Source organism: Petaurus breviceps, unplaced genomic scaffold, assembly GCF_028583685.1.
Source record: "Petaurus breviceps papuanus isolate PSGF00001 unplaced genomic scaffold, PetGlider_PUasm1.0 90721, whole genome shotgun sequence".
Lineage (NCBI taxonomy): Eukaryota > Metazoa > Chordata > Mammalia > Diprotodontia > Petauridae > Petaurus > Petaurus breviceps.
In genome coordinates, this window is record NW_027187322.1 from 4832385 (window position 1) to 4850427 (window position 18043).

At 44.5% G+C, this 18043-nt stretch overlaps 1 protein-coding gene across 6 annotated transcripts in view; it reads left to right on the forward strand.

Annotated features, from left to right (window-relative positions):
* The first annotated feature begins 242 nt into the window (after nucleotides 1–242).
* The window catches only part of PPP6R3 (protein phosphatase 6 regulatory subunit 3), a 114398-nt gene continuing 96597 nt past the window's right edge, over nucleotides 243–18043 (forward strand). For all 6 annotated transcript variants that reach the window (XM_069066527.1, XM_069066526.1, XM_069066531.1 and 3 more), the window contains exon 1: nucleotides 243–371. The gene's annotated coding sequence lies outside the window, so the exon portion shown is untranslated. The remainder of the gene's footprint in view (nucleotides 372–18043) is intronic.

Genomic DNA, 18043 nt, shown 5'->3' on the forward strand with positions numbered 1-18043 from the left:
GGGGATGGTGTTCTCTACCTCTGCTACCCCTTTGGGGACTGAGTATGAGTAGCAGCTTATAACTTGGTGTAGGAACTATGGAAAGTTGACCTGAAAGGCCTTGAGTTAGGGACCCCTTGAGATGCCTGAGATGAAGATAATTAAAACTTCTGTTTAGAAACAACATTGATTGATGGGTGCTTTTTGTGTGTCTCACTCATTTCTGAATATTTCCCTGCTTCCTTCCTTCCCTCCCCATCAAGCTATCCTTTTGAACAAGCTTAAAGAAGGAGGAAAGGAGCTATTCTGCCGGACGCACCCCGCCTTGGTCAGCTCGCCCAGTGCAGGCTTGATTCTGCACCCCTAGGTCCCTGCTTCTGCAATGAAGGAAGGTAGGTTACACCTCCTCACCTCCCCCTCTCAGGAGAAGCTCGGGCCTTGTGCTCACAGCCTGATTTCTTGCCTTTTATCCCACATGGGTCAGGTCTTCTGCACAGGTGAATGTTCCATATATCTGAAGCTCACTTTTCTCAAATGGATTTCAACAAGTGTCTCTCTAACTACTTACTTTGTGTGACGCACCATGCTTCATGGTTTTAGATTGTGCTACACCATTTAAAAATGTTAATGATTTTAAAGCAAGTCTTTATCAAATAATAGAAACTTCCCAGCTTCTTAGGTTGTATGCATATTTCAAAAGATCCGTGATTCCCTAGCTCTGGATGCCACTGTCATCCCCCCCATATTAGAACACAAATACTTTAGCAGATGGTTCATGAGTTTTCATGAGAAATGGATGACCCGGTGACCAGCCGGGTGGTGCTGCCCCTTTGGGCTGGGCCTGTGATCACTGTAGCCAAGCCCATCCCTGAAGGGGCCTTTCCGGTTTGTCAGGGCCTGCCAGAGCGTGTGCTCCTAAGGGAGGTGCTGGGGTCACCTCTCTGCCAAGAGGAGGTACCTGCATGGGCCAGGAGGAGAGATGCCCGTGGAAAATGCTCTCACCCTTTCTCATATCGCAGGGGCGTCATTTGGAGCCTCAGTGATCATAGTGGCTGAGAGGAGAGCTTCCTTGGGGGGGGGGGGGGGGGGCATAGGGTGTCCTGTGGCTTCCCTGTGCTCCCTAAAGGAAGCAGCCCCAAATACTTAGGCTTTTTCTGTAGTTGGTTTCTTTCTTCTTGCTGTCAGACTCACTGCCATGGGGCTCTTCTCACTCCTTTCTAATTTATAGTTTCTAATCTATCTTTGAAACTAGATAATCAAACTTGTTAAAATTATATAAATAAGTAAATAGACTTAATGAAAGTTCTGCCTTTGAGAAAAATACTTTCAGTTTTTACACAACCATATCTATCCCTTTTCCCTCTTAGCAAGTGAGCCATTTCTTGTAACCAGGACAGTGTGCAGCATTCGGCACCTGTGGGCCTTCCTCCTTGCTGAGAAGAGAGGCAGGACTGTCTTCCCAACTCTCGTTGCTCATGTAATTATACACCATTGAGGTTTATGGGGGGTTCCCCTCTTTCTTTGATCTCGTTGTGGTGTCAGGTCAGTATGTGGGGGGAGCTGGTGCCAGTTGCTTTCCAGAATGGCTGGACCTGTTGTGACATCCTCTGGCAGCACATCCTTGTACCCGTTTTCCTCAGGCCCAACCACCATTCCCCATTTTCCTTTGTTAGCTTGGCCAGTCTGATGGATGTGAGGTGGAGCCAGAGTTGTGTTAATTTGCATTTCTCTGATCATTCGTGATTTCTGACTCTTCACCTGACTATAAATAACTTGGATTCTTTCCTTGAGAGCTGCCTGTTTGTATCCTTTGGACATTAATCAGTCAGGGAATGGCGCTTTTAAATTTGAATCAGGTCCATATATAGAAATGTGACCTTTGCCAGAGAAATTGGCTGTAAAGATTTTTCCCCACTTAACTGTTTCCTTTCTGATATGAGCTTTGTTGGATTCATTTGTGTAAAAACTATTAAATTGTATGTAATAAAAAATGTCTTTTTTTTTCTTCTGTTATCCTCGCAAGTGTTTGCTTGGTCAGGCATGCTTTTCCCCATCCATAGATCTGAAAGGTAATTTCTTCCTTGTTTCTCTTACTTGTTTATGATGTGACCATTTCTATCAAGGTCGTGGATTCGACCCTGTCTTGGAATGTAAAAGGACATGTTGTCTCAATCTCATTTCAGTTAGACATTGCCCAGCCCAACTGTTCACCTCAAATGGTGAAGTTCCTTTACAAGAAACTGAGATCTTTGCTTACTGCTTTATAAGAGAGACCCCCTTCTTTCCTACTTTTTCATTATTTTCTTTGAGGTTCTTAAACTTTCATTCCTGCAGATAAATGTATTTTTTCTCACTCTATAACATGGCAGTGTGGCATGACACCAAATATGTAATTCAGGTAGTATTATCTTTATTATATTGACTTGACTAACCCATGAGGAGTTACCATTTCTCCTTCATTTAGGTCTTTATTTCCATAAACAATGTTTTGAAATTGTGTTTCTATAGTTCTTTGAGTCCTCTCAGGGGGACTCCCAAATATTTTATATATCCCATAGTTGCTCTAAATGGAATTCCCTTTTTATCTGTTCGTGTTATATTTTGTTGGCAGTGGCAGAAATGTTGATTTTTTAAAAAAAATTTTTTCACAATTGTGTTAAAAATTTTTTTAACCTTTCTTTTTAAGTTTTGAGTTCCAAATTTTATCCCTCCCTCCCTTCTCCCCTCTTTGAGACAGTAAGCAATCCGATATAGGTGATTATACATGTGCAGTCATATAAAACATCTCCATATTAGTCATTTTCTACAGTGTAAGACTATAAAAAAAAGAATGAAAGAAAGTAAAAAAATAGCATGCTTCAGTCTGTATCCAGTCTGTATTCTGGAGGTGGATAGTGTGCATTAGTCCTTTGGGATTGTCTTAGATGAGTGTATTGCTGAGAATTACCTAAGTTGTTCCGAGTTCTTCATTGTACAGTATTGCTGTTACTGTGTCCAACATTCTCCTGCTTCTGGTCACTTCACTTTGCATCAGTTCATGTAGGTCTTTCCAGGTTTCTCTGAAATCATCCTGCTTGTCATTTCTTACAGCACAGTGGTATTCCATCACAATCATACACCACAACTTGTTCAGACATTGCCCAGTTAATGAGCCATTGCTTCGAAGAAATGCTGGTTTTTACAGGGGTTTATTTTATATCTAGCAACTTGGCTGAAGTTATTGTTTCAATTAATTTTTAGTCAAATATAAGGTTCTCTAAATATGACATCGTATTTTCTACAAAACGTGATCATTCAGCTCTAGGTCTTAGGATTCAGTGATCTCTATTTTTGTGTCTGCTGTGGCTTTCTCAGTGACTTTGGTCTTGATTGGTTTATTCTTTCTCTCCTGCTAAGGTGGCTTTTGCTTTTTTGGAGTAGCAAATGGAATTAGTGGAACAGGTGAGCCACAAGGTCTTGTGCTCCACAGAAGTGATCTATTACTTTAAAAGATGGAAGATCCCTGCTGTACCAGAGTTGTTCTCCAGGTTTATCTGGAGCATCTGAAGGATAAGTTCTATTCAACAGAAATTTCTTGGAGCAAAGCAGTTGGATTTGGAAATTGGTGCTTACTGTGGAGAGCATTCATGGGGCCAGACTGGAAGAATGAAACCTACCTGGCCGCTCTTTATCTTGCTTCAAAAAGTTCTTGATGTGGCTCCATGTAACTGGCTCTCTTAGCTCCAGACACTCCTGGCTTCTATTGATTTCAGTGGGGACAGTGTATTGTTTGGGCCTTGAAAGGCTTTCAGGTCTTCATCAGAACTGCTTGATGGCCCAGTGTCTCGAGTGGTAAGAAGGGTGGCACTCCTTCCTGTCCTGGTATCTTGGGTGTACCCTACATACTTTGCCTTGGCACTGAATGGCTAAATTGACAGCTATGATGATTAAGTATGGCTTTGATTACCAGGCTACCTAGGAAGGATGTTGCCTTATTGTCCATAACTTTTCATGGGTTTAACTTGTTGACATATTTTTGCTAATATAAAAATGGTTTGAGCCACTGTTTTTTTCTTTCTTTTTTGTTTCCTAAAAAGATTAGCATCAAACTTAAGATAAAACCAACTAAAATTGCTTAGTGTAACCATTTATTTACATTCAAATCAATCTGATGACATATTTCAAGCAATTTTTCAGTCAGTAGTTACTCATCAGGATTCTTTGGCCTTCCTTATCTCATTCATTTTTCCTCTTGGTTATAGTTGGTGTTTATTCCATTCTTTCTGGTTTTACTTTTTTTCAGTTTTCATTATTTGTGAAGAATTTTCCAAATTTCTTTATGTAACTGATACTCAGTTGTTAACATTATAGTATTCAGTTACATTATGTACCACCATTAATTTAATTATTTCCTAATTGCTAGACATTTAGGTTTTCAGATTTTTACATTTATGTAAAGCACAGTTCTGAAACTTTTGTATAACTAGTTCTTTAGTTTTGATAATTGGATATATTCCTAATTATGAAATTATTTGATCAAAGAGTGTGATTTACTTTTATAACTTCTAATGTGTAATGTCAAGTTACGGCCCAAAAAGAGCATATGCATTTATAGTTCCACCATTGAGGTATTAGTGTATCTGTTCTTCAGAACCTTGTTAGCATTGAGTTTCTTTCCTTTTAATTATTTCTGCCCTTTTCATGAGTATGAGTTATAGAAATCTCTCAAGTCATTTCCTTTTCGCGACTATTATTATCCTTTGAATAGGATGGAAACCTAAACGTCATTCAGAAAAAAAATGCGATCCACATGAACCTGAAAGAACTTTGGGATAGTTGTGGCGATGTTAAATTGTGAAATTCTCATACCAAGAATTAGCAGCACAGAAGTCCTATGAAGAGGGATGTTTTCAAGGCGGTGTGGGCAGGTTATACGCGCAGTGCAGATTTGTTTTTGTTGTTTGGTTTAATAAATTTGTCTTTTGCAAACAAGAAAATATAATTTAGTGAAGTGATACTTTTTTTGATGTAAAAATGTTAAAGATGGACTAATGGTGACTTGTTAAAGGCAGAAAACTCGGAGCATCTACATGTTAAAATTCTGGAATGAAGCGCCCCAAAGTTCACAGTAGGTCTTTTGAGATGAGGAAGAGAAGCGGGGGCTGGGGGCTGGAGGGTGTTTTCATGGCAGGAGTGCCCAGACCAGCAGGGTAAGGTCATGGGCAGATAGCCTGTCTGCAGTCGTGGACACCAGAGGTGGAATTCTGGTTTTGGGCAGCCACTAGCAGGTCTGTTTTAACTGAGACAAGGCATGAAGTAAGGCTGGGAGGGTTGACTAGAGCTGTGTTGTGGGAGTCTGGATTTCCTCCTCAGAGGGGAATGGAGCCATTGAAAGACCTAAGCAGGAGCATGCCATCATCAGGTGCCTTAAGAAAAGGATTTGGAAAGCAAAGAGTGGGTGCAGGGACACCCTTAGGATGCTCTTTGAGACACATCACAGGTGAAGGGGACTCAAACTAAATGAATGGGGAGAAGGGGAAGAATGGGGGAGAGATGGTGTGCAGGGAGTTGGCAGTTGTTTGGAGAGAGGAGATGTCAAAGGAGCAGTGTTGAGATGATGAACCTGAGTGTCCAGAATGTTGGTGATGCCCTGAACGGAAAGGGGAGATTGGCCAGACGGGATTGCTTGTTGGTTATGTAAACTGAGGAAAGATGGAGGCTATGTGATATTAAAAGGTAGCAGGGGTAATTAAAGCAGCATCTAGCATAGGCTAAAACATTGGACCAAAACTCAAGATGAAAATAGGAAGAATTTTTGTAACTATGACAGTGTCTGCCAGACTACTTTTCAGAAAGATTCTTCTCTGTAAAGTGGAGGTGAAGCTGGACTGCAATTCCCATGGAAAAACCCAAGGGCTTTAGTGAACTGCCAGCTTGACCGTGATTCAGCAGACCAGCATGTCAGCCTCAGAGTTTGTAGCTTACAAGAAGCAGAGTGTCTGGTCCTGGGGAAGTGTGGGGGAGGACACAGATTAGAAAGTGAGATAATAAACTCCTTTTTAGACTTGTTGAGTGTCAGGTGCCTCAGGCATGTCCTGTTGATGTCCAGAAGACAAATGGGAGATGTGGTCCTGGAGTTTGAGGGAGAGGTGCCAGTTGGGAAGCATTGGTGTAGAGATGCCCTAGACATATGGAACCTGATGGAGATCGTTCAGAATGGAAAGGGTTGAGCAGGCCCTGGACAGAACTTGGAAACACTCATTCTTAGGGGTAAGGAAAGGGGCCTGAGGAGTGTCAGAAGGATGGGGCCAAAGCCAGGGAGGAGAGAAGATTGAAGAGGAGGGAGGAATGATGGCAAGGATGATGGAGACAGAGACAAGGCCCTCGATTAGCAGTTAATGGGCATCGAGAACCTTTGTCCCTCCCCTCATTGATTATTTATTTTCAGTATTTTTTAAAATTCCAAATTCTTTTCCTCTAGCCTCGCCCCCCCGCATTGAGAAGGCAAACAGTATACACATGAAGTCATAGAAAACATTTCCATATTAGCCATATTGCAAAAAAGCAGACACAAACAGGAAGAATAATGAAAGCGAACCAGTCTGCTGCCGTGTGCCCGCGTGTCGACTCTCTGGGGGAGGAGAGTGCTTTTATCGCGGGTGCTGCAGACTTGTCCAGGATCGGCGTCTTGATCAGAGCGGCTGATCGCGGTTAGAATGTTGTTCTTTCGCATTTTTTGCCACCACAGAAAAGAGCTGCTGTAAATATCTTTAGGCAGATGAGTCCTGAGTCCTTTCCCTTTCTTTTATTGACCTAGTGGTGGTATTGCTGGGTCAGAGGGTGTGTACAGTTTTATACCCTCTGGCGTAGTTCCAGATTGTTCTCCAGAGTGGCTGCACCAGTTCATGACTCCATCAGCTGTGTATTAGTGTCCCTATTTTCCCACATCCCACATTCCTTTTAGCATTTCTTCTTTTCTGTCATGTTAGCCAGTCATGGCAAACCTTTGTTTGGGTTGGGTGGGTTAAAATAAATTTGGAAAACTCGCAAACAAAATCCCCTTAAAATCCCCTGCTCTCAATCCTGCTTTTTTGATTACTCTTCTGTTTTAGCTTTTAGAATCCTGCCTGTGGGAAGCCTCGCCCATTCTCCCTAAGTCTTTACGATGTCCCCTTCTTGTGCTTCTCTTTTGACTGGGACTGTTTCTGTTTGACTTCTCCTTGCCTTACCCAGGGCTGTTCACGTAGTAGGTGTTTGTAGTTTTTGAACAAGTCCTTTGGTTTGGCTGATCTTAAGGGTTGAGATGTGAGTGTGGAAGTTAGTAGAACTTGCTTTTTCTAGGAATTTGGCTATTTGACTGCAAAAGAAAAAAAACCTTAAGATTAATCACTAGCGGCCAGAGGCCAAAGGTAGTGCCAGTGACTAGAGATACTGAGGGTGAGAGTGAGATGACTGATTCAAAAGGCAAGGGAGGGAGCAGGCTCGTGGGCATAAAGGGGGGTAGACTTTGGAATTGGAATGAATCCCCTTCATTTTACAGATAAGGAATCTGAGGACTGGTGAGGTTTCGGTGATTTGCCCCAAATCACACTCTTATGTTGAAGAGCCAAGATTTAAACTCTGCTCCCTTTGACTTCAGAAGTGGACCAGGTCTGTACCAGCGTGCATTTCTGTTTGATTTCCTGGCTTGGCATCACTGGATAATGTCACAAGCTTGATGCTGCTCAGTATGATTGTTTGGTGCCCATTCTCCCAGGCCAGCGTTCTTTTGCCCTGCAGAGGCTGTCAGTTCATGGGTGGAGGCCCTTGTGTGTATCTGTCTGAGCAGGTCAGCTCATGGACGAAGGCCGTGGAGGGAGAGGCTGGGACTCCAGGGCTGGGGAGGCAGGCTGGGAGCCGAGTCGGCATAGTGATGGGTGTGGTGAGACCCAGCAGCCTGGAGACCAGGCCATGCTTAGTTCACATTCTTTTATGATAAAATTGTGCCTTCTCATCTTTTGTTAACATTCATTTTTTTAAATGTTGGGTTCCTAATTCTCTTTCTCCCTCCATGCCCCTTAGACATGTCTCTTCATGTGTTAATGGGATATAAGCTCACATCTGGGTACAACTAGGAAGAAAAGCAGGACTTGGGACATCTTGAAAGCAGATTAGTTTGGTGTTGTCTTGGGGAACCTGGGAGCTTTCATTTGATCTTACCTAGGGAGGAGAATTTATTTTAAAAACAAACAAAACAATGGTGCATCCTTGACTCTGTTGATTGCTTTGTTTCTTGGGCTCTGTACATCGTGACCCCATCTTAAGGAGGTTGGGGATACAGAGGCTGCCCTGCCCAGAGGAGCCCATCATTTAGCTGCTTCCTCCAGTCCTTTTGCCTAAACTTGAGGTCAGGGAAGCAGGTGCTATGGCCACAAAATCCTCCTTGATGTATTTTGTCATTCTGAGGCGGGTGGGTGCCTGGCATGTTGACACTCAGCACAGAGGAGGTGCTTCCTCCTGTAGGTTGTGAGCCTCTTGAGGGCAGGGTGCCTTTTCCTTTTTCATTCTCAGCATTTAGCATAGTACCCTGGCACATTGCCAGTAGTGGTGGTGGTTGTTACTTTCTGCAGACTTGCTCAGGCCTGCCCAGTGTTGAGAGGAGAAATGCTGTATTGAAAAGAATGCATTTAGAACGATAATTTGGAGTTTGATTCTGGTTCTGCCACTTAAATCATCTTGGGCAATTTGCTTTAAGCTTTCTGGGCCTCAGTTTCCCTATCTGTAAAATGAGTTTCAACTAGAATAATCTCTTTGGACCCTTCCCACTCTATACTTCTATTATGATCTTTTAAAAAAAAAAAATTTCCTAACCCTTCTGCCCTCCTCTCTCTTTCACTATTAATTGACTGTAGCAGTAGGCACCCCAGCGTCCCCAGAATGGCTGCCAGCACAGGTTCTTAGATCTGCTTTTCTAAAGGAAAGCAACTCAAAATGGGTTAACAATCTTGCTTTAATCAATCAAACATATCATTTACCTAGTTCAGGGGAAAAAGGTCAGCACCCTGAACTTTACAGTATATAGACAGAAACATTTCAAGCAGACAGGCCTCCACTGTCCAGCCATTATATTCATACCAAATCACAGTTACCAGAAAGGGAAGCATCAACATCTGGGTTTTCAAAGCCAGGGGGCTCTCAACAGCTGCCCAGAGTCTCATCTGGTCAAATCATACAACATTTCTCAAAGTGAGCCCCAAAACAAAGTCTCACTTCGGGGATTACATAGCCTTCTCCTGGGTCAGAGAAAGTTAACAACCCTCTTGACCCACTGCCCAATCACAAAGCATCAAGGCATGGGTGTTCCTGAAAAACTAGCCGCCCACCACAGGCTCCAGGTGCAGTTAACCTAAGGGCAGGGAAGATCTTAAAAATTTACATTCCTGTAACATTGGTGCAGTTCAGTCCTTAGTGTCCCCTAGGAATCTGGCTTTTGTTTCTAATAACCCTTGCCCTCCCTTTACTGATGACAGTATATTGGTGTGGCCTCAGAGCCACCAGGACCTGGGTTCTAGGCCCACATCTGACCTGTATGGACTGTGTGATGCTGGGCAAGTCACTTCGTAGGGCTCTAAGCCAGAACTGAAGCCAAAAGGTGTAAAGGTTTAACAAAAGAATTAAAAACACAATACAATATTCTGTTCATTTATAGTTTTCCAAGTTGGTGTGTGACCACGGGTATCAGTTTTTATTGAGTTTGACCCGAGTGCTTGAGGCAGCTAGTTGTAGAGAAAGTGCTGGCTTCTTGGGGAAGGACTTTCACTCCCTGGGATTTCCCCACAGACCAGCGAAATCCCCAACCATCTGCAAGGGGCGTTCCTAGACCCGCTATTGATAGCATAAAGATGAGGGGTTGGCATTTACTTGTTTTTGACAACTTTTAGGTCCTCTGAGCTGGCTGAATCTTTGGACCTTTTTCGGGCCTCATCCTTTTTCATCTTTCAGTAACATTTATCATTGTTAAAAAAGCCCATTTTCTTGATAAACTCACTTGCTTCCTTTGGCTTAGAGGACAGTGCTCACTGTCCTTGATTGCTTCTCTTGCTTGTCTGTTCCTTCTCATCCTTCTTTGCTAGCTGACCTTCTCCTTGACCCTTCTAAGTGTGAGTGTGCTTTGGGGTGTGTCCTTGGCTGTCTTCTCTGAGCTCTCATTTTCTGATATCGCTTACTCCTAGGACTTCAAGGATCATCTTGTACAGGCAAGTGATTTTCAAGCTTTGTAGACTCCGCTCTGGGCTCTCCCCTCGTATTTCCATTTGCTTGATGGACATCTCTGCCAAAAAGCCCCACTGACTTCTCAAACCTGGCGTATCTAAAACAGAACTCTTCATCTTCTTATATCTATCTCTCTTCCCAGTTTTCCTGCTTTCTTGATGGTAGCTTGTGGGATCTTGGCGCTCTGAGAAGTGCAGACTCCATTGGACCAGTTAGGCTGGTGGTGCTGCTCTCTTCTGCTACAGACTGTATCAGGGTGGGTGGGCTTCCTGTGTCTAGTCCTGGGCTTTCTCTTTTAGGAGAAGATGGTTGGAAATACTTGGGTGAGTGTGATGAGGATGGGAAAGGGCTTGGATCTGCCATTAGGAGGAACTGGCAGTGTTTAGCCTGAGGAAGAGAAGACTGGATCCTACAAGCAGTGGGGAGCTGGGTACAGGGGCAGTGGGATTAGTCATGTGCTGTAGGAACATCAGTTTGAAGCTCAGCTGAGCTCTCTCTTAGAGGGAGGCATTAGTGTGGAGAGAGAACAGGCTGAAGGACGCTTAGGAGGCTGTTGAATGAACAAAGAAAAGCATTTATAATTAAGAGCATTGAGGCCTAGGGGTACAGATAGGTAAATGGAGGCAGTCACTACTCTCCAGGAACATTTGTCAGAGTTTGTTGCCAGAAAGGTCGCTCCCCTGACTGATGGCTGCAGGGATGGCCTGGACTCAGTGTGAGGGGTGGGATTGTTTTTATCCTGGCACTCAAGGCTCTCGCTGCTCATCTGTAGTGGTCAGGGCCTCTCTTCACAGGGCTTGTTTCCTTCAGCAATGTCTATGGGAGCTGAGCTAGAAGCAGGCTGGCTCGCTCTTGGGTTTGGGCTCTTGGACTGTCTCCATTCGGGCCACGGGGTGTGCTGGTGGTCTTTGGCCTGGCCTGCCACATGCTGCCTCCTGTCTGCTCTGCTCTTCCTGTGGCTCTGCTGGCTAGGATGAGGCCACTGTGGGAGTGGGACGGATGGACCTAGGAATATGTGAGGGTGCTGTGAAGATGGAAGGACACGGTTTGAGGGCTGGGCATGAAAGGTGCTTGTGCATTTGGGTTGTCTGGCTCTGCTGCACAGCAGGGGTACTGAATGATATTCTACTGTCAAGGGGCCCGAAGGCAAGTCCTTAATTACTGTAACTTGGGCCTAAACAGAGCCAAAGCTCAGAATCAGTCGAGGACTCCTTTCACAGAGCATTTTGAGTTGTTGGCAAAATAGTCGTTGCTTTCAGTAGAACATTAGGTGTCTGGCCCTCCAGGAGCCCAGCTGGGAAGGTGCTCTTTTACTGTCTTGGTTGTGAGGAGAAAGGACTAGTGATGCCAACAGGGTTGTGCCCTCCTCACCGTGGTGCCCTGGGTTCTGGTGACATTGATGCGTTTGCAGCCTCAGAGGCCTTGGTGGCTCCCAGGTGGCTCCACGGTGCAGAGCACTGGGCCTAGAGTCAGGAAGACTCTTCTTCAGAAGCCTCAGACACTTACTATTAGCTTTGTGACCCTGGGCAAGTCATGTAACCTTGTTGACCTCAGTTCCTCATCTGTAAAAATGAGTTGGAAAAAGAAATGGAAAGCCAGTCCAGGATCGTTGACAAGAACACGCCAAATGGGGTCATGGAGAATCGGACAGCACAGCTGGTTTACCAACAGTCCATGTTGAAATTATACAGCTTTAGACTTGCTTTTACTGTGGATTTCCTTCAACAATTGAGTGCTTGCTTAATCTCCCAAAATTTAATGCTTCAAGGGAAAAAAAACAGGAGTGTAGAAATTATCCACCCCCCCCCCCATACACACAGAGTTTTTCTCCATAGCGCCCTTATAATATGAAACTTGAATTTCTGAATCTAAGTTTGACCCCATAGTATGAAATAAACTTTTTCTGGGCATTAAAGAGTCCCCAGGCAAGTCACCCTTGAGGTCTGTTTCCTCATGTAAAATGGGGGTGTTGGACTAGATGACTCAAGGGGCCGTTCCAGCACATGAATGCTGCCCGGGTTTTCCTTGACTCTTCTTCAGGACCTTCACTCAGAATCACTGTATTTTAATGGATGGACTATGGTGCCATTGCTTGTGGTTCTCTTGATTTGAAAGAGCTTATTCTGTTAATTCCACATTTCATTTGCGGTTTTAGGGAGATATGAACTGATCCTTCTCCATCCCTTAGTGGGCAAAGTTGCAGCTTCCATTCCCCTTCTGTTGTAGTGCTTCAGAGTCATTCATCATTGGGCTAGGGTCAAATAGTATCTTCTGTCTCCCCATACTCTCATGTCTGTCTGCCTCATCCCTCCCTCTCCACTTGACCACTGTCCTTCAGGAGCCTCTAGGTTAACTGAGGTGTTCTCCAGTCTGTCATAGACCTAGAACTAAGAAGGACCTCATCTGGAATGAAGAAGGCTCCTGGTGGGAATAATTCAGGGACGAGGTTTTATAGAGTATCATTAGTAGGGGCAGGTAGGTAGCACAGTGAATAGAGCGCCGGCCCTGGAGGCAGGAGGACTTGAGTTCAAATCCAGCCTCAGACACTTAACACAAAAGCTAGCCATGTGACCTTGGGCAAGTCACTTAACCCCAATGGCCCTCCAAAAAAAAAGTATCATTAATAACAAGGGCTTCAGGGCTATAGTATATGGTTGAGCTGGTCAGTCACAAGGTTAGGCTGGAGGTTGTGGCAGGACAGAGAAATGGCTTAGGGGGTACACAGGTTATCTGGAAGGACAGCAGAATTTTAGAATTCTGAATAAAGGAGGTGGAGCATTTGGCATGAGAGGCTGCAGTATAGTTAAGTGGGAAGGGAGGAGAACTTGGAAGCTTGATGAAGGAAGAGGTGAGGGGTTCAGGGGATTATGTAATACAAGCTGAGGTCCCGGCTGGGAGACCAAGCCAGGTCCTGAGCTCCTTGCGGGGAGAGTGCAACGTTGACTTTCCCCTGTCCCTAACTCTGTGATGCTAAACTCATCTGGACGTTCATGCAGCCATATTAACCAGGCTCTACACAAATTCATCTCATCTTAACAGGGACCCTACCATTTCCTCCAGCTTTTCTCAAGTCAACAAGCATTCCGTTAAGCATCCTACTGTGTGCCAGGTGCTGTACGAAGTGCTGGAAATACACAGACAATTCTTGCCCTTAAGGAGCTTACATTCTAATGGGGGATGGCAGTGTATAAAGTGGAGGTCTCTGTTCCCTCTCTTAGCCAAACTTTTAGAAAGGGTTGTCTATACTTGTCTCTTTTTCCTTGTTTCCTCACTTATTTCTTTCATGTAAGAGTCTGGCATTTAAACCCATCTCTGGCTTTAAATGGCTCTTTATAAGGTTACCAGTGATCCTGTAATTGCTAAATATAGTAATCTTTTTATATCTGTCTAAGTCATGTATCCATTTTGAACTTATTGTGGTATATGATATGATATATTGGTCTAAAATTAATTTCTACCAGATTGCTTTCCAGGTTTCCCAGCAATTTTTGTTGAATAATTAGACTCTGCCTCACTAGATAGGATCTTTGGGTGTCTGGATCACTCTTGATATTTTTACTTCTCAGTCTTGTTCTCCGCATCTGTCCCACTGATGGGTTAAGATTCTTGATCTATTGTTATTTTAGATGAATTTATTTATTTTTCTGGCACTGTGATGTAATTTTTTGGGTAGCTTGACTGGCATGTCCCAGTAAATGAATTTAGATAATTTATCTTTATTGTGTTGGCACAGCCCAACCATAGACATTCAATATTTCTCCAATTTATTTTATTTCTTTATTTCTGTGAAGAGTATTTTGTAGTTGTATCCATGTTTTGCCATACTTATGTCTCATTGGGTAACCTGCCACATACGGTTTACATTCTGTAGTTACTTGGAAGGTCATTTTTCTTTCCATCTCTTCCTGCTGGGTTTTGTTGGTAATGCCTGGCATTTAGAGTTTGTGCATCTGACTCCCATCTGCCTTCCCCTTCACCTACTTCACTTGCTTCCATCCTTGTCTGCTACATGCCGGGTCCCCTACAAGGGGGTTTCATCTGCATTTGTACACGTAACCCTTGGACCCTAGCTTATTCCTCATAGTCAACTCTTGGGATCCCTTCAGCCAACTTCTCACACAAGGTGTGACTGCCTGGCCTTGCCCTTCCCTCCTGGCACCTCAGTATTGACACTGCCTTTGGAAATAATCCTATTGCTTTCTGTCTACTTTGTGTTTACCTAGACATGTCCATGTTGTCCATGGGAGCTCCATGATGGGGGAAGCATAGTTTCCATTTTCGTCATGGTGATGACGATGATGATGGTAGCATTTACTTTCCAAGTTCCTTTGGGACCAAATGAGATAAGTGCGAAGTGCTTGGTGTAGTCAGCACTACCTAGAAGTCAGCTATTCTTAGTGCTACTGCTACCGTCGCCATCCTCATTGGCTGTTGTAGCCCAGTGCCTAGCAGAGGACCTTTGACGATGTGTTCTTAACTTAGGTTTGGTGACGGTGTTAGATTTGATCATGAAGAGTCGCCAGGGGTCAATGGAGCCAGTTTAATTTAACTTCATTTGCTCTCTCGAGCCAGGAGAGAATAAGCAAACTGCCCGGGCGTACAGTTTGTGCTCACCCAGCTCATGCTGTGTTCCCTAGACCTCTGTGAGGCAGGGCAATGCACCGACATTGTCAAGTGCAGGGGCAAGGGGCCCGGGGTGTGGAGCAGGCTAGAGATCAGACCACCTTGGGAAGCCAAGAATTGGGAGTGTTTTAGTGAAAACTGGGGGAAAAGTAGTGCTCTTGGGTTACTCTTGCTCCGTTTGCATTAGCTCAGGGACTCTTGCTACTTTTAATTAGTTCTGTTTTCTTAATAATAAGAGAATGCATCCATGCAGATACTTGGCCCTGTAGTTTTCACTAAGACTTCATGGTGGTAATGGTGGTCCACATGCTTGTCTTTCCTCTCCGTAGTTGCCCCCCACGTTACTTTGTTGTTTGGGTGTTACTGGATTTTATCCTTAAGAGTTTTGGAATTTCAAGCATCTGACACATTAAACCTTGGTTCTGCTGCTTTGCCATGTCTATCTGATAAAGAGTCTTGTAGTTTGTATATGTTGCTGCCCAATACAGCTCGCTGAAATCCTAGTAAAAGAGCCAACCTCCTTGTGGATCCCAGTCAACGGCTTGGTTGGGCTTGGAACAATAGCTTAGGTGGGATTGATTTCCTGCCTGACTGCTGCCTTGGGTGGCCTTGGAGTTGCATAGCCAGACAGTGATGTCATCCAATTAGGGGCCTCTGTTTTGGCCTAAGGTATGGCCACGATCATGCTCCTCAGGGGCTGTATGAATTCATGTTGGGTATTTTGCACTTTGAGCAGTAGCAGACTTTTGGAGCTTTTACTGTCGTTTTCTGATAACTTTTTTGCCACAGCTTTTGCCGAAATTTCCTTAATGATCAGTCTGTCACTTAGCTAAAAGGGTTATTGACTGTTGGCTTTGGTGGAAAATGCCTGGATTTGCAGAGCCTGTTAGACAGCCTGCCTTTGATCAGCCTTGCTGATGCTTTAGAAGCCAGAAGGTTTAGCTCTGTCCTAACTTGAAGGGGCTTTGAAGAATTAGGGTTGAACTTTCTCCTGGGCCTTAGATTCGGAGTTCTTGAAGGTTTGCAGGAGCTTTATGTACTAGTGTCAGTTGCCTGCTTAGGAAAATTGAGGATTAGGTGAAGTGACTAGCCCGGTTCGGACAGCTCCAATTTGTTGGAGGCTGACACTTAATTCCTATCTAGTTGAGCAGTTTTGGAGAAATAGCGCCAGTCCTGGCCCCACAGGGGAGAAGTGCTGCTGGCCCTAGAGTTTGGGGAGCCTGCATCCTCTAGACTGCAGACCACAGGTGGTATCTGTCTGCCCCATGTCTGTTTAGGCTGCGGGTTTCTAGGAGAGGAGACAGTGACCACCTCAGAGCTCTTTCAGCTCTTCCAGACATGGAATGAGAGACCTTTGGAGAGCATCCCCTACAGCTTGCTTATTTTAGTAAGGATCAGGTGGTTGAGGCAGCAAGCCGCAGCGGAGTCAGAATTGGAATTCAGTTCGTCTCGATGCTGACCAGGCATATCCCCACAGAGAGGCACCATTTGATTTCTGTGCTCCTGTTTCCTGGTTCCCAGCCAATAGTGTTAGTGGATAAAGTCCCCAAATCCAACTAGTTTCTACCATTTTACCTTGAGGGCTTGAACCAAAGGTGGTAGCTTATAAGAGAAAAGACATATGAATTTATGGTACACACTTTCAGCTGAGCTTTACTGCCATTTGGCATTCCTTTTCTCTCTGAGTCGTTCCTCACATGGACCTTTTGAAACCTCTTTCTCTCTTCTCAAATCAGTAATTGTGTTAACCTTCCTAAGAGATGATGTCACCTCTTACTTCACTGAGCAGACCATAAACTCTCAGACTTATTAACTCAGGGGAGAGGTCAGCCCCTCATTTTAGAGATGAGGAAACTGAGTCCAGACTGGTCAAGTCACTTTTCCAAAGGTAGTCACAGGGTAGGAATTCCAGCTCAAGTCCAAATCCAATGCTCATTCCAGGATCAAGCTTTGGTGACGTAAATTCCCTCTCTCTGTAGCATCCTTCTTTTCTTGGCTTTTTGTCTGATAATAGAAGAGGCACCCCTGTATTGTAATACTTAAGTGATCCTGTGACCCAGTGTAAATCACCTCCTGTCCATTTTTTCTCTTCCTGTTCATAGAGGAACTACCCAAGGTCCTGAAGCCTTTCTGGGTCTTTACTGTTTGATGGCTCCCTGGGCAGCGCTCGGCCATCTGTCTGCCCTCCCTATCTCCTGCCACCAGACTTGCTTGCCTCCCTCTTCTCCAGCTATCTATGAGATATGGTCTTTATGAGAGCTTCTTCTCCCCTAGTCAGTGTTGACAACAACCCGTAGTATATATGATCAGGACCTGTCTTTCTCTTGCCCTTTTTGTTGGCTGCATTGTTGAACCTTTTGAGATTATATTGTACCTTAATTCCAGCTAGATGGCTTTTTGTTTTTAGCTTGAACCTCTGATTTCCTTGGGTTAGGGGAACGCTCTGACGGAAACATCTTTGGATGGGGAAACCTCTTTGACTGAACAGTGGCACGAGGTGTTGAGGAGTTACCAGGGCATGGAGGGCTTTGAGGAATTTGCTAGGTTTAGGACTGGGGTTCAGGTCATCTATAGCCAGTAGATGTCCAAGGTGGGATATTAGCCAGGCCTTTATTCTCTGAGGTTGGCCCATATTCACCATACCCCATGACTTCTTCCTTCCTCTGATATCTTCTGTGCACGCCCCCTAAGCCACCACTTGAGAAAACCTTGCCACAGGGAGTTGTGGACTTGATTCTCTTCTGCTCAAGTACACAATGTGTTCCTTTGACTTTTTCATACTATGTTGGACAGAACTTTTCTTAGAATCTGCCATATAATATTCTGATTGGTTAAGTGATCTGCTTTGTCAGCCAGGCATTGTGGAATCTTTGGAAGAATATACTCCAGCCCACTCTCTTCCTCATGTTTGACTTTGTGTCTGGATTGGGATCCACTTCGGGTATCTGTTGAGGGCCTCTGGTTACCTAGTCACCGTGGAGTGGGGGTAGCTGGAAAAGAGACTAATGAGCGTGCTCATGTTGTCTTGGGCAGAGAGAACGCCAAGCTTGGGGAGCCAGATGACCTGAGGGCTTCCAGGAGTCTCAGGGTCGAGGAATGAGCCCGTGATTGGGGCTAGATGTGCTACAGCTCACAGGGAGGGTCAAATAAGATTGTGTATGTCAGACACTTGGTGAGCTTCCAAGTCTGTGGAAATGTTAGCTCAGAGTCA